Below are 15,805 nucleotides of genomic sequence, written 5' to 3'. Positions count from 1 at the left end.
TACTACAGGATGGGCCACATAAGTAAAAGGGGACAAGGTGGGGGCACATTACTACAATATAGAGTCAAGGAGGGGGCACATTACTACAGGATGGGCACATTACTCCAAAGAATGCAGCCCCCCCCCAATTCTTTTTTTTCTATGTGCGGCCCATACACCCAGCCGAGTTTGAGACCCCTGCTGTAGACAGTCTAGCTAATCCTTTGTGAGCTAAAACGTCTATTCTCATTACTGGGTTATTCCCAAAATAACAAACTACTCCCTATATCCATAACGTAGAATCTAACTTGCTGACCTACAATACTTTGCTGTCTCCGGCAGTCCCATAGACAATGAATGGTGTGAGGGTCGAACATGAACATCTCCGCTCCAGACCCTTACATCTTGTATGCCGCAGAACGGAATTTTACATAAGTTTCATTCATTGCATTATAATCTTCCATCTATTTACTTAGTATATTGCAGCACTTTCTCAAGCCGAGCTAGGATATAATATGCCAAGTGGTAACTATAGTAAGATGTTTGGCGCAGATTTAATGCCCCTTATAAATGGAGATCAAAAGTCCAATTTTAGTTATTTCACCACAAGAAACTTGAGCAAGCAAAACAGAACGGAGGTTTGGTCACTTTCCACAGAAGCATATAAAAAAAAGAACAGCAAAACATGAGTCATTGTTGTAGGAAAATAATGATTGCAGCAATTATTTGCTGTACAAATATTTTTGGAGTAAAAGAAAATGTGAAGTATGTTCCTTATCTAATACATAAAGCTGAATGTGTGTGTGTGTGTGTGTGTGTGTGTGTGTGTGTGTGTGTGTGTGTGTGTCTGGGATTGGCATCCGCACCGTCGCAGCTACAGCCACAACATTTTGCACACTCACACGTCTGGACCCCGAGAGCGTCATAGGCTATGTTGTGAGGCGAAACTTTAACCCTGTGCGTTCCAATTTACCAATCAATTTTGCCCCTATCTACATAATGGGGAAAAAGTGAAACGAAAAGTGTATCCGCACTATCACATTTACAATCACGAAATTGTGCACAGACACCTCATGTGACCCAGGGAATGTCAGACTATGTTTTGACAGGAAAATATAACCCTGCGCTTTACAGTTACTCTCCAAAAAACATGCCTCCATTAATGTAAACAGAGCCTGGAACTACAGGTTATTAGTAGGAGCTGTGATTGGTTGCTATAGGAACAAAAGACATTCATAGTATAAGAAGCTTATATGTGAGGTAATAAGATGTCGGTGGGAAGACGATAGAGAGAGACAGAAAGAGACACAGACAGGGAAAGAGACAGACCGGGAAAGAGACAGACCGGGAAAGAGACAGACCGGGAAAGAGACAGACCGGGAAAGAGACAGACCGGGAAAGAGACAGACCGGGAAAGAGACAGACCGGGAAAGAGACAGACCGGGAAAGAGACTGACCGGGAAAGAGACTGACCGGGAAAGAGACTGACAGGGAAAGAGACTGACAGGGAAAGAGACTGACAGGGAAAGAGACAGACAGGGAAAGAGACAGACAGGGAAAGAGACAGACCTGGAAAAAGACTGACCTGGAAAGAGACAGACGGGGAAAGAGACAGACGGGGAAAGAGACAGACGGGGAAAGAGACAGACGGGGAAAGAGAGACGGGGAAAGAGACAGATGGGGAAAGAGACAGACGGGGAAAGAGACAGACGGGGAAAGAGACAGACAGAGACAGGCAGACAGGGAAAGAGACAGACAGGAAAAGACACAGACAAATAGACGGGGAGACAGACGGGGAAAGAGACAGGCCTAGAAAGAGACAGATGGGGAAAGAGACAGAGAGATAGACAAAAAAAGAGACAGGCAGACGGGGAAAGAGACAGACGGGGAAAGAGACAGACGGAGCACATTACTTGGCCAATTTAGTTAAATTTGTGTGGAATATCTGTGGTGTTTAAATATATGTTGTGAAATGCTTCTATTAGCTTAGTTTTTGCCTTTTAATAATTCCATTTCTATCTATTTGCTTTGTGGTTTTTGTGTGCAGAATACATTTTTGTTAATACATTCTATTTTGTTAACAGCAGTTATTAACCTGGGCGAAGCCGGGTAGTACAGCTAGTTAGTAATATAGCTGTAAGTGATATTTACTATGAGGTTACATGGACATTTTATAGATTTGTGTTTCAGCAATCTGCATTGTAATACAGGAACAGATAAGAGATTTCTCGTTGGAGAAAAACAATCTGTTATTTAATAGCATTAAAACGTAAGTGAGAAGTCCTGGGGGTGGAGCCAGTGTCCTGAATAGCCAAGTGGGATGCTTCTGACTGAAGAGAAGCCAAATGTGCCATCACAAAACGCAAAAAGTTGACGTAAAGTGTCAGTCTTTGCTGATGACACCAAACTATGTAGGATATTAAAAACTGACCTTGATAGTACAATATTACAAAAAGATCTGGATAAGATGTCAGAATGGGCAGATACTTGGCAAATGAGATTTAATGTTGATAAATGTAAAGTAATGCACCTAGGACAGAGTAATCCTATAGCTGTGTATACATTAAATGGAAGTAAACTCGGGACTACAGAACAGGTGAAGGACTTGGGTATTCTCATTACAAATACGCTGAGCAGCAGCACTCAATGTCAGGCAGCAGCTGCTAAAGCAAACAAGATTTTAGGGTGTATAAAAAGAGATTAGAACCCGTGATTCCAACGACGTATTGTTACCGCTCTATAAATCACTTGTAAGGCCATATCTGGAATATGGGATCTAGTTTTGGGCTCCACATTTTAAAAAGGACATTCAGAAGTTAGAGTCAGTTCAAAGGCGGGCAACTAGACTACTACAAGGAATGGAGGCCGCACGTATAATGAGTAATGGAGGCCGCCCGTATGATGAGAGTTTGGAAAAGTTAGATATGTTTAGCTTAAAAAAAAAAAAAAGACGTCTCAGAGGAGATCTCATTTATATGTATAAATACATGTGTGGTCAATATAAAGGACTGGCACATGACATTTCTTCCAAAGACAATACTAAGGACCAGGGGGCACTCACTGTGAGTGGAAGAAAAGCGATTCCGGCAGCTAAATAGGAAAGGGTTCTTTACAGTTAGAGCAGTCAGACTGTGGAATGCCGACCACAAGAGGTAGTAATGACAGACACTATAACAGCTTTTATATCAGGGCTGGATGATTTCCTCAGTGCACACAACATTGTCGGTTATAAATGACTTAGTGACCAAATGCATAATTGGTGCAGGAAGGTTGAACTAGATGGACCTACGTCTTTTTTCAACCTAAGTAACTACCATATGTAATATATATGCAGCGAGGACGAGGTGCACTGGCATCGGTTTTAAGTGCATGCGGTGCACCAAATGTGGCTGGATGTGGCTTATGGAGTCATGGCCGGCCTCTGAAGCATCAATCAAGTCAAGAGCTGGGACTGGAAAGCTTGATTTTTGGGGACAGCGCTCTGGCCTGATTATTTATTACTGACTATTGAATAATGATTCATCATTGTGAACTGTTACAGATGAATCATAGGTTGGTGATAGTTTGTAGGCCAAAATCTTCTTCATAGGTCCCTTTAAGAAATAGCATAAAGCAAGTGTGAAAATTCATCTGTTCCGGTCACGATGACTTTAGGATAGCAGGGATCCAGGGCTCCTAAACTGTCCCTCACCTCAGGGATACTCCTGATGGTGGAGAGGCCTGAGTTTCCTTTCTGGGTAGATACTAGAATGTATGGTTTCCTTCCAGGTATGATGGAATTTGTCATGTGATAGGGAGCGTGTTCAAAATGCAGCCCGATGTTTTACAGAAGAAATAAACATTATTTTTCCAAGTCCACGTGGGCATGGAGTGGTTTATAATAGAAGTGGGGTTCTGGGGGTAAGACCCTCTAGGCTGGGAGGGGGGGATGGTGCAGGGGTGGTCGAAGCACCCCTTGCATGATTATTGTGGACAGGAGAAAACATCGTCGCCATGCCCTCCAACCAAGCTGGTCACGCCCACTAACCAAGCTGGTTACACCGACTAACCTGGAAGGGGCCCATACATTCTAGGCTCAAGCCTCCTTCTTGGCCCTGCTCCTGACTAGTCCCTGGGAAAGGAGTGTAATGAAACCCACAGATAAATATAGATAATGGAAAACCAAAACTCTGTCACACAGCACGCACCTACAAAGGTAAAGCCAATAAGAGATTCAGGAGGAAAACAAGAGCAGCAAGGCAGTACCAAACAACAGGTGTAAATTCCTAAACTGTACCAAGCAAAAAGCACAACTTTCACCAGAGAGACTCTGGGACACCGCACCTCTAGACCAACACAGAATAAACTATAACTGGCATGGGCAGAAGGATTCTACCAACATAAATAGGAGGGGAGCAGATATCATAGGTCTCTTCACAAGATGTGATTAAAGGAGCAAGTAGACTAGCATAGATTAAGGGGCACTTTGCACACTACGACATCGCAGGTGCGATGTCAGTGGGGTCATGTCGAAAGTGATGGACTTCCAGCGTCGCACTCGACATCGTAGTGTGTAAATCCTAGGTGATACGATTAACGAGCGCAAAATCGTCGTAATCGTATCATCGGTGTAGTGTCTGGGAATTCCATAATTACGCGACTGGGACAGGTACGATGTTGTTCCTCGTTCCTGCGGCAGCACACATGGCTGTGTGTAAAGCCAGAGGAGCGAGGAACATCTCCTACCTGCGTCCTGCAGCTCACGCCGGCTATGCGGAATGACAGAGGTGGGTGGGATGTTTACATCCCACTCATCTCCGCCCCTCCGCTTCTATTGGCCGCCTGCCGTGTGACGTCGCTATGACGCCACACGACCCGCCCCCTTAATAAGGAGGCGGGTCGCCGGCCAGATCGACGTCGCAGGGCAGGTGAGTCCATGTGAAGCTGCCGTAGCGATAATGTTCGCTACGGCTGCTATCACAAGATAGCGCTGCTGCGACGGGGGCGGGGACTATCGTGCTTGGCATTGCAAGCATCGGCTTGCGATGTCGTTGTGTGCAAAGTGCCCCTTAACTCTTGCTAGCCTGACTATGACTCAGGTTGACGCCCGAGTCTGCCTGTGTTTATCCCAGACACCAGAGAAACCATCGGGCAGAGGGTCAGAATCTGCAATCTGAACAGAGTCCAATTCCACCATGACAGTCGGCGAACTTTGTGCAAAACTCCGTGTGACAGTTCCAAGCAATTTACCTCTTGTAATCAGATTCAACCCCATGTACAATGAGTTTTTTTTTGGATATGGTCTTCGTACGCAACTAGAAATAGTTATAGCGCAGTGTCCGCCCTACCCTGAACCTTTCCTCTATTAGTTTTGTTAGGGGCGTTCTTTGAGGACTGGATCCGATTGAGCACATTTTGTCCGTACATGAAGTCTTCAACTTCCTATTTACCAGTCAATGACTTTTAAGGAGAGATCATCATCCCTTCTGCTCCAGAGAACATTAGTGACTAATACAAATAAAATTCCTTAAATAAAAATAACCAGAATCAGAACCTGGTCCTGCTTAATTCATGTATGATGACTTCATTTTCTAAATGTGGGTAACCAGGAGACACATAGTAGCCCAGCTAGTATTCCAAAGGGAAAAAAATGAGTATAGTATATGCCAATAGTGAACCAAATCACTAGATGCAAACTTAACGGCCCATTCACCTGCTATGGTGGAAAATGTTCTAAACTCCACTGTACATGCATATGCCAGTCAATAGGACACTGTGATGCTAATGACTACTAACGGGCAGTGTAGACAGAAGAGTAGTCAGGAAAGTCGGGGTCTGATAACAGGAGGACACGTATGAGCAGAAGGAGTAAACAGAGGAGTAGTCAGGTCACAATCCGACGGTCAGAAATCCAAAAGAGCACATAATAAGTAGAGACAGAAAACCGAGACGTGGTCTGGAAATGTGCCGCACCTGCAGCAGTCGGACTGCTCGGATCCGGGGGGTTTGCTGTGGCTCGAGGGTCCCCGGACCCGGGGCTCAGCGGCCACTCAATTAAAAGGGGGAAATATTTACAAGGGATAGTTCGTGACGCCACCCGTGGTGTGCGGTAAGGGAGTACCCGGGACTGATGGAGCGGGGAAGCTAGGTGGTGATCCCTCCATGGGTAGGGAAGGCCCCAGGGCTCTGGAGGAGTGGTTGATGGTATGGTGAAGGTGATTTAGGCAGGTCAGGAACCGGGGAGGCAAGTGTACTCACTCAAGCGGTGCAGTTGTTAGTGCAGCCAATAAGCAGACTCTGACACAGAAGTAAACCAAGTCTCTGGGTGCCGCTGCCACTTTGGGGAGCTCGTCCGGGTGTCTGTCCCCGCTGGTATTGCTTAGTGGTTCGGAGCCTGTCTCCATGCACAATTATGTAGATGTTCCTGAGTGACCCTTCGGCCTGAAGCTGTCAGGGTCCCGCTCCCTATGGATAAATAGGGGAGCTATGCTCTTGATGGCTGGCACTTGGGATCTCAGTGGGCTGCATAAGCTGGAGAGCCCTATCCCCCTCGTTGTGTTGGTGGCTTCGATCTCTGAGCTCTTGAGGAAAGTTCCTAGACTATCCTCTACAGGTGAATTATCAGGTTGCGTGAAGCTACTCCCTGATCTAGGGTCCTGTACCCTGCCGTGCTCGGTGCCGGTCCAGTTACTGGACTTCTGGTGCCGCCCGTTCTCCAAAACTAAGTCAGTACGCCCTTTCCAATACCCTGCGACCGGGCCTCCGACTCCTCTGGTCCCAGACCACCGTCTGTGACATAACCAAGATCACACAGGGAGCTACAACTCCCTCAGCTCCTCACTCTTTTGGAGCTTCTCTAAACTCTCTTGACTTCCTCCCTCCCACCAGTCTGCCTGACCCCTAGGTGCGTGGCTCTATTCCAGCTAGACCACCCACTGGTGTGCCTGACAGGGTGTGGTGTGAGGTGTGATTAGGATTTGCGTGCTGATGGAAGCAATACCAGTGTCGGAACCCAGAACCATGGAGGGTGGGTTCTGCACCATTGGGAACAGGGGTGCAGTTCCCTGTGACACCCTGATAGAGTCAGGGGCGTCACAGAAACAGTCAGGGGTCAAAAGGCAGGAGGTCACGGCAAGAACAGGGAGTGGGCAGTGAGGAGTCAAATAACAGTTCGGGGTCAGTACACAATGATCAGAACACTAGCAGAGACACAAGCAACAGCACAACTGCAGAACCAGAAAATACGACTGGCAAGGTCCTGGACGAGCATGCTCAGTAAAGAAGCAGAGCAATTGCCAGGAAGGTGAACACCTGAGTAATCAGCACCAACAAGGAATCCTGCGCTGTATCAATCTGCTAGCTCAGTAACTCAAAAAAGCGCAGCAGAGCATCTCTAAAGGCAAGATGCTCCGCACTGAGGAATCGTGTCACTGTCAGGCCTGTAACCAGGAAAACGCAGCAGAACATCTTCTAGTTTGCGAGATGCTCTGCACAGAGCAATCATGACAGACACATAGTACAAAATATATATATTTTTTTATACTAGATGCCTCTGCAGGAAATGATAAACGTCCTACCAGTTGAGATTTGCGACACAACTTGTACAATCTTGTTACTGGCTCCTTGGTGTTGCTGTGTGTCTAAGGAGCGTATTATAAATGACATGCAAAGTTAAAGGTTTATTTTATACACTGCTGTGATATTCAGCAGCGCTGCACAGAGATTAAGCATGAATAAATAACACCTCCACCAATCATACAGAGGAGTAGAAATGGGTAACTTGCAGATAGTCTTGGACGCAGCACTTTTCCTTTAAGCAAACAGTGAGCCTTTCATTCTTAACCTCTGAAATCATCTGGGATTCTTGTCGGATGCACACGGCTGGTTTCATCTTAATCTCTCTAAATGTTTCCAGCATCTCAAACTGCGCTGAGGAACGTTACGGATCTGTTACTCGGTCTCGATGCTCTCGCACAAGACAGCCTCAACAAATTAACACAAATTAATGATAGATTTTCATTGATTGGGTTAAGGATCGCTTATGCAGCCCGATACGTTTGGCGATCAGTAAGTCCTTACCCGTTTCCTCTTTGCCCTAACACCTTTATTTCTTGGGGATTCTCAAACGGAATGTCATCAGGCTTACTCCACCCTGAAATGAAGCGTCATCAGTCACATCAGTTTCAGGGTCTGGGCTATTCCCTGGTCTACAGAGTATCTGATGGTTATCCATTGCTCAGTAGGAGCTTCCCCGCTCACTGTGCGATTATCCTTTTCAATGCACAGTGGCAGTGCACTCCTTCGTCAGCTCAAATGGGATGTCATCAGGGGGCAGAGGCTGCAGCTGCTTTCTCCACCCTGAAATGAAGCGTCATCAGTGATGTCCTTTTCAGGGTCTGGGCTATTCCCTGATCTACTGAGCATCTGATGGTTATCCAATGCTCAGTAGGAGCTCCCATGCTTACTCTGTGATTATCCTTTTCAATGCACAGTGTCAGTGCACTCCTTCATTGGCTCTAATCAGAAGTGATGAGCTGACAAGAGAGTGCACTGTCAGTGCTCATTTTAGGGTACGCTCATATGAGCGTGAAAATCGGACGAGTGCAATGCGAGAAAATCTCGCATTGCACTCGGACCCATGTTAGTCAATGAGGGAGAGCAGTTAATCAGCTTTTCTCGCATCCAGATTCTGAATATGAGAAAAGCGGCAGCATGCTGCGATTTTCTGCTAGAACCGTATCCCTCGCACCGATTCAAGTGAATGGGTGCGAGAGATACATTGGACTGCACTTGGATGTTATCCCAGTGCAGTGCGATATACGCACAGGCTGACAATGGAGGCGATGGGGGGGATTAACCCCTCCCTCTCCTCCGCAGCTGTAACCTGATTGCAGGATCGGGTCACAGTCGCATGACACTCTGCTCACGCTCGTAGCAGAGCCTGAGCCGGGAGTCATTAGCATCTCGCATCGGATGCTATACGCTCGTCTTAGTCCAGCCTTAGGCCCCCTTCACAAGTCAGTGAAAAACACTGACGTTCTTCACTGATGTGTAAAACACGCACATGTCCCTCCGTGTTCCGTGATTCACGGCACACGTGGGTTGTCCATGTGCAATCCGTGATTGCAAATGGACATTACTCACCTGCCTTCGTTCCTGCTGTCCATGGTGCTGAACTCCTCGGCTCTGCAGCGTCAGCCCACCGCTCTCTGCAGCTACTTCCGGGTTGGCTGTTCCTGCTTTCATGAATATTCATGAGCTGGGCAGGAGCTGCAAAGAGCGGAGGCTGCACAGTAAATCGCTGGAAAGGTTAGTTGAAAATGTTTATTATTTAATATGTCAGTGTTTTTCTGGTACGTGTTTCATGGATCACACACGGATCACACCATAGTGTGGTACGTGGGTCATCAGTGATGCCAGAAAAAAACGGACTTGTCTCCGTGCAGAATCACGGACACGCGTGTACGCTGCACGGAGACACGTTTAGTGAAAAATCACTGATGTGTGAGCAGACCCATTGATTATAATGTGTCTGCGTATGTCAGTGATTCTGGTACGTATAAAAAAAACCACATAGGTACCAGAATCACTGACGTGTGAAGGGGGCCTTAAGGAGAGAATGTGGTGAGCAGAGATCAGACCACAACCTTTCCCAAAGATCTTTTATGACCATGGTGTGTGTGAGGGAGAATAATGTGTAAAATAGGTGCACAGTGCCAGTGCACCTATTTTACACATTGCACCTTTTCTATTCAATGCCCAATGCCAGTGCGCTCTATCGTCGGCTCTAATCAAAAGTGACGAGCTGGCAAAAGTGTGCACTGTTAGTGAGCATTTTAAGGAGGGAATGTGGTGAGCAGAGACCAGACTCCAACCTTTCCCAAATGTCTGTTATCACCATTGAGGGGGGGGGGGGGGGGGAATGTGTAAAATAAGTGAAATATAAATAATTTTTTTTTTTTACGTGTTATTTTTTAATTAATAAAAAATGCCACCGTCGATCCAAATTGCTATTACTAGTCCAAACCCTGTAAAATATTATTATTATTATTAATAATAATAATAATAATAAAAAAAAACCCTCCTATATTAAATTATTAGTTACAGAATGTAGAAATAATGTTTAATATATATTTTAGAATTCTTCATGGTCATAAAAAAAAATAATTGAAAATTTGAAAATTGAAAAAATATTTCCCTTATTTTACCAAAGTGGTTGATACCTTTTAATGGCTAACTGAAAAGATGGTAATAATTGCAAGCTTTCGAGACTACTCAGGTCTCTTCATCAGGCATGGTATAACACAAAATCTGAAGAGTCATTTTGTGTTATACCATGCCTGATGAAGAGACCTGAGTAGTCTCGAAAGCTTGCAATTATTACCATCTTTTCAGTTAGCCATTAAAAGGTATCAACCACTGAGGACTCTCAGTTCTTTTAAACAATTTTTTTTTATCTCTACTGGCTAACACGGTACAAAGATATATTTTACTTGTACCTTATTTTACCACTAATTTTACCTGATGGCAATAAAAAAAATAGAGCAAATATGACAGAGACATAAACATAAGAGCAAAATAAGTAGTGTAATGCACAAAGTTACTCATTTTTTATGTAGATTAAATATAGTACAGATCGATGAACTGATAAGTCTGTTAGAAGGTGATCATGTACTGTAAAATGTTATAAGCAGTAATGTAGTTAATAGCCAATTTCTCACCTGCCAGAACATAAAAGATTCCTGCTTTGGTTTTCTCCCATGGCATTAGATAGGAGGAAGAGAAAAACAAAACACATAATGCCTAGGACATAGAACCTTCTGGTCACACCTGAGTTCTGCTAAACATACATAAGTTTAAACGGATCTGTCCAATTAACTTTGCTACTGAAACTAGTAGTACGGCTGTTTACATCCTAGTGCAATAATCAAAATATCATGTGCATCGTAGTAATCTAATGTGCTTGTGTCACGAGGTACCACTACGGAGAGTGGTTCCTACTATTTCTGTTGTCAGATTACAGCACAGCACAGGACTTCATACACACTTGCTCAGGTTAATATTGCTGGCTGTGCAGATTCTCCTTTATCCACTGCTGCTAAGGTTTCTCTGATCTCCTAAACTCTGGATGAAAGCTATAGCCAGCTGTTCTGTGTTGCTAATTACCTCTGCTATAAAGACTCCTCTCCCAGCCCAGGTAAATGCCGGTGATGGCTTCTGCTTAGATTGCCTCTAGAGCAGAGTTCCCCAACACCAGTCCTCAAGGCCCCCCAACAGTGCATGTTATCATGATTTCCTTGGCATTGCATGGGTGTTGGAATCAGCACCTGTGCAGGTGATTAAATTATCACCTGTGCAATACTAAGGAAATCCTGAAAACATGCACTGTTGGTGGGCCTTGAGGACTGGAGTTGGTAAAATCTGCTGTAGAGGGAACCTGTGAACTATGGACGAGAAAGTCATTGAGAAATCATTTGCTATATGAAAGCTGTGTTGTGTTTTTCCCTTCCTTTTTCCTTTTGCATTTGTGGTCCATTCCTCATTATTTCCTCCTGTCGTTTTGAGTGCTTTGTATGATTTCTGTTTATTTTACCTCTGTCTGTCTAATCTTCTTTGTGTCTTTAACCTAGAGCAGGACTAGCGTTCCCGCTGCCCGGCTCGCTAGACAGGGCTGACTCCAGGGAAAGATAGGGATAGGCATGTGATTGGCGACAGTGTGAAAGAACCCGTATAGGGACATTAGGGAGTACAGGGATCAGCTTCAGGTGAGTTTAGGAGGTGATTCTGCTTCCCTTTCCTTAGCATCAGGGCCCACTGTTGTATTGTGCTCCTGGTGTACCCTGTGTGTTGCGGTGCTCACCGGGGGTTAACGTGTACCTGGTGAAACCTGGGTAGTCACTTGGAGAGAGCTTGGGCTGAGATATCAAGCTTTAAAGCCACCTGCAAATCAGTCTGGAAGTGTACTGGAGGCGTGTCAATGCAAAGTCACTGACACACCCCAAATATACTATTAGTGTACTGACACGCCCCATATACTCTTCCTTACTAATTTGCCTGTGACTTTCAAGCTTGATTTCTCAGTTTACTATTAAACTGATATTTTTTCTATTGCTGTAGATATATACAGCTGTAATAGTAAACTCAGTAGCAAAATTCCCCTGATGTGTAATAAAATAAACCATGAATGAGGTTGAATAAGCAGACGCTGCAACATCGCAAAGGACATCGCTGTAACGTCACCGGTTTGGTGACGCAATAGCGATCTCCATAAGTCTCTGCTAAGTCTCTGGTGAGCGTTCAACCCGGCAAACCTGGCCAACAACTTACCAGCGATCCGGACCTGCAGAGCGACCTAGCTGGTTGTTGGGGACGTTGATAAGCAGCCTTTTGAAAGGGAAGTTGCTAACAAAGTCGCTGAAAAGGATTCACACACTGAAACTTCATGCTGCACAGCGGGAAACAAAGGACCTAGGAATGGTCCTGAACGACTTGTAGTGATCAGCAACTTCCAGCAACTTCACAGCAGGGGCCAGGTCGCTGATAGGTTTCACACACTGCAACATCGCAAACAACATCGCTATTGCGTCACAAAACCGGTGACGTTACAGCGATGTCGTTTGAGATGTTGCAGTGTGTAAACCCAGCTTAAAGGGGACCAGACCTCTAATCCTACATGGATATTGGGATACTAAATCTTTCACACCACTAATCAAAGCTAATTAAGGATTCACTCTCTAAGCTCAGTGTTTGTTTATTTAAAGGGAACCTGTCACCACTTTTTTGGCCTATAAGCTGCGGCCACCACCCCTGGGCTCTTATACACAGCATTCTAACATGCTGTATATAAGAGCCCAGGCCGGGGGTATATCATAAAAAACACTTTACAATACTTACCTAACGGTCGTGAGGTGGGCCATTGGGAGACTCCGTTGTACGGTGCCGGCGCCGCCTCTTTTGGCCATCTTCGTCCTCTTTCTGAAGCCTGGGTGCATGACGCGGCTACGTCATACACACTCGCCGGTCCTACGCAGGCGCACTACAATACTTTGATCTGCCCTGCTCAGGACCTAAATGCCGGCGAGTGTGGATGACGTCGGATGCGTCATGCACCGTGGCTAGAGAAGAGGGAGGATGAAGATGGCCGAAAGAGGAGGTGCTGGCACCGGGGAACAGAGACATCCATAAGGCCCACCGCACGACCGTTAGGTAAGTATTATAAAGTGTTTTTTATGTTATACACCCGGCCTGGGCTCTTATATACAGCATGTTAGAATGCTGTATATAAGAGCCCGGTGGTGGTGGCCGCAGCTTATAGGCCAAAAAAGTGGTTTCAGGTTCCCTTTAAGGGGTCTGAAACAAGATATTATGAATTTACCCCATGCATATTTTTAATATTTTTAATTCTGCAACAATAAGGTGCAAAAGTGTACAATGCATGTATATAGCCCATGTACAAAACAGGTAGAAAGCAAATAAAAGATAAATTAGCCAAGTATCTAAATTCTACCACTGCAAAAACCACATAGGAAATGAGCAACATACTGCTTCTTATTGTGCAATGTAATAAACCATCTGCCATGTATACCCATTCCAACAAAGGAGAAAAGCCGAAAACACAGTCAGCACTTTCAGGGGTGTGGAGATTGAAAAGAAAGATAAAAATAGCGGAATTCTTCAAGAACGGGACATAAAGTCCGAATGAATAATCCCGTTATCGGTTTTGTGAGCCGCTTACTTCTCATATTCTCCGAGTGAAGACTGAACACTGCATTATACATTATTTTAGGAGCAAACATGAAGTGTTTTTACTTATGAGGAATGACGGAGACCTACGGAGCTGCGGGATGACTTGGCTACCCTGCTCTAGGGAGCGGGGCCAATAATGATAGCGCAGGAATGTCCAAGCTGTTTATTTAGCTGTTATTTATTGTGTTTACTTACATCCCATAAGATTTTGTGTGCCTTAAGGCTACAGGGAGCATGAAGGCTCCCTGCGGATGCTCCGAAGGAGACCGAACACATTTGGATTCCTTCATGATAAACTATAGGAAGTCGATATTGGACGACAAGCTACTGAGCATGATCTCCACAATATTTTCCAAGGGATTTTTTTCAGAACAAAAATAATATGGCCCATTTTTAAAAAAGTCATTTACATTTGATTAGTGGGAAACCAATCAATGAGATTGTCACACGGAGTCGTCGGGCTCTGTTCACATTGCAGATTCTGACACTCGCCCCATGGTTTCTCTGGTGTCTGGGATCAACACAGGCAAACTCGTGCGTCGACCTGCTGTGTGCTGATTCATAGGCAGGAAAGCAAGAGTTAATCTCTGATAGTCTGCTTGTTAGGCTCCTGTGATCACATGTGGTGGAGAAGCCAATCACATCTGCTCCTCTCCTATTTATGCTGGATGAAATCTTCTACCCATGCCAGCTATAGCATATTCAGTGTTGGTCTGTGAGATGTGGTGTCCCAGACTTTCTGTGGAAAGTGTTGCTATTGCTTGTAACTGTTGTGGAGTTTACCCCTGTTGTCTTGTTGTTTCCTTCCTGCTCTTGTTTTCCTCCTAATCTCTAATTGTCTTATACCTGTGTGCGTGCATCCATGAATAAGACAGTACAACTACAAGTTATGTTGAAACGTGTCGGATGACTCGATCTGTAACTCTGTGGAACATCTGTGACCTGAAATTATATTTTTAATGGACCAAAAAACAATGAGTTTTAATGAATTTACCCATACCTGGATCCGCTGGATTTTGTATTCTTTCCTAATTGTGACCTATCTGCACCTTAGGAGTTCCGTGCTGGATCCATTTGATTTACTCCTGAACAAGTATATGGGAGGTGTGCTGGAAAGTTCTTTTTCCTTACAAAATGTTGTGGAGTTTACCCCTGTTGTCTTGTTGTTTCCTTCCTGCTCTTGTTTTCCTCCTAATCTCTTATCGTCTTATACCTGTGTGTGCGTGATGTGTGACAAAATTTTGGTTTCTGTTCTGTGCTTTTCAACACACTACTGTCCTGCCTCTCCCTTGGGGGAAGGGGAAAATGATCAGGACTAGTCAGGAACATGGCTAGGAAGAAGACTCAGGCATCTCTACCATTAGGAGTATCCCTGATGTTAAGAATAGCATAGGGCCCCCTAGCTTGAGGGTCAGCTTAGGAGCCCTGGTTCCCCGCTATCCCGTGTAGTCATCGTGACAGAGAACCTCGGAGATCATCAGAAGTCCTTCAAATTTTATTGAGCAGGTGAGCTAGGTTGTGCAATTGTCAGTAGATATACAAAATACTAAAAAAAATATGAAATATATATTACTTTACTCAGTGCTTGAATAGACTTATTATCTCAAATATTTCATAGCTGCCTAGGGGTATGTGCACTCTATCAGGACCAGCTGCGTCCTGGATGGGGCAGGTCCTGACCTGAGGGGCTGCGAGTCTCCTCCGCAGTAGACCGCAGCTGCTCATGCCCATGATCCAAGTTCAGGCAGTTGCGGTCGCTCGCTTGTATTCTCCCTGTAGAGAACACTCACAACAATTGACATGCTGCGGCTCGGGAAGCCGCACTGCAGGTCAGTTTTCACTGTGGAAAAAACAAGCACAGTGGGCAGGAGATTTCTAGAAATCCCATCCACTGTTCTTGTACTGTACAACGCAGAGTTTTTTATGCAGCGAAAACACAAAGCGTAATACGCCACCTTCTTTGCTGTTCTAGAGTGTACGGGCCATCAATCTGCTTGATTTCAGCCCAAATTTTCCTATCACTTGACATATTACACTGGCCTGATTGGATCGTTGTGTTAAAATATCATTGATATCAGTAGGTTAAACAAAGAAAAACAAA

General features: G+C 44.9%; 1 protein-coding gene across 2 annotated transcripts in view; it reads right to left on the bottom strand.

Annotated features, from left to right (window-relative positions):
* LOC142251419 (uncharacterized) overlaps positions 1-15,805 on the bottom strand; it is a 220,138-nt gene that overhangs the window by 10,150 nt on the left and 194,183 nt on the right. The gene's annotated exons all lie outside the window — the stretch shown is intronic.

The sequence above is a fragment of the Anomaloglossus baeobatrachus genome, chromosome 9 (assembly GCF_048569485.1).
Source record: "Anomaloglossus baeobatrachus isolate aAnoBae1 chromosome 9, aAnoBae1.hap1, whole genome shotgun sequence".
Classification (NCBI taxonomy): Eukaryota; Metazoa; Chordata; class Amphibia; order Anura; family Aromobatidae; genus Anomaloglossus; species Anomaloglossus baeobatrachus.
The sequence above is the reverse complement of the archived record's forward strand: the minus strand, read 5'-3'. Positions and strand labels throughout refer to the sequence as shown.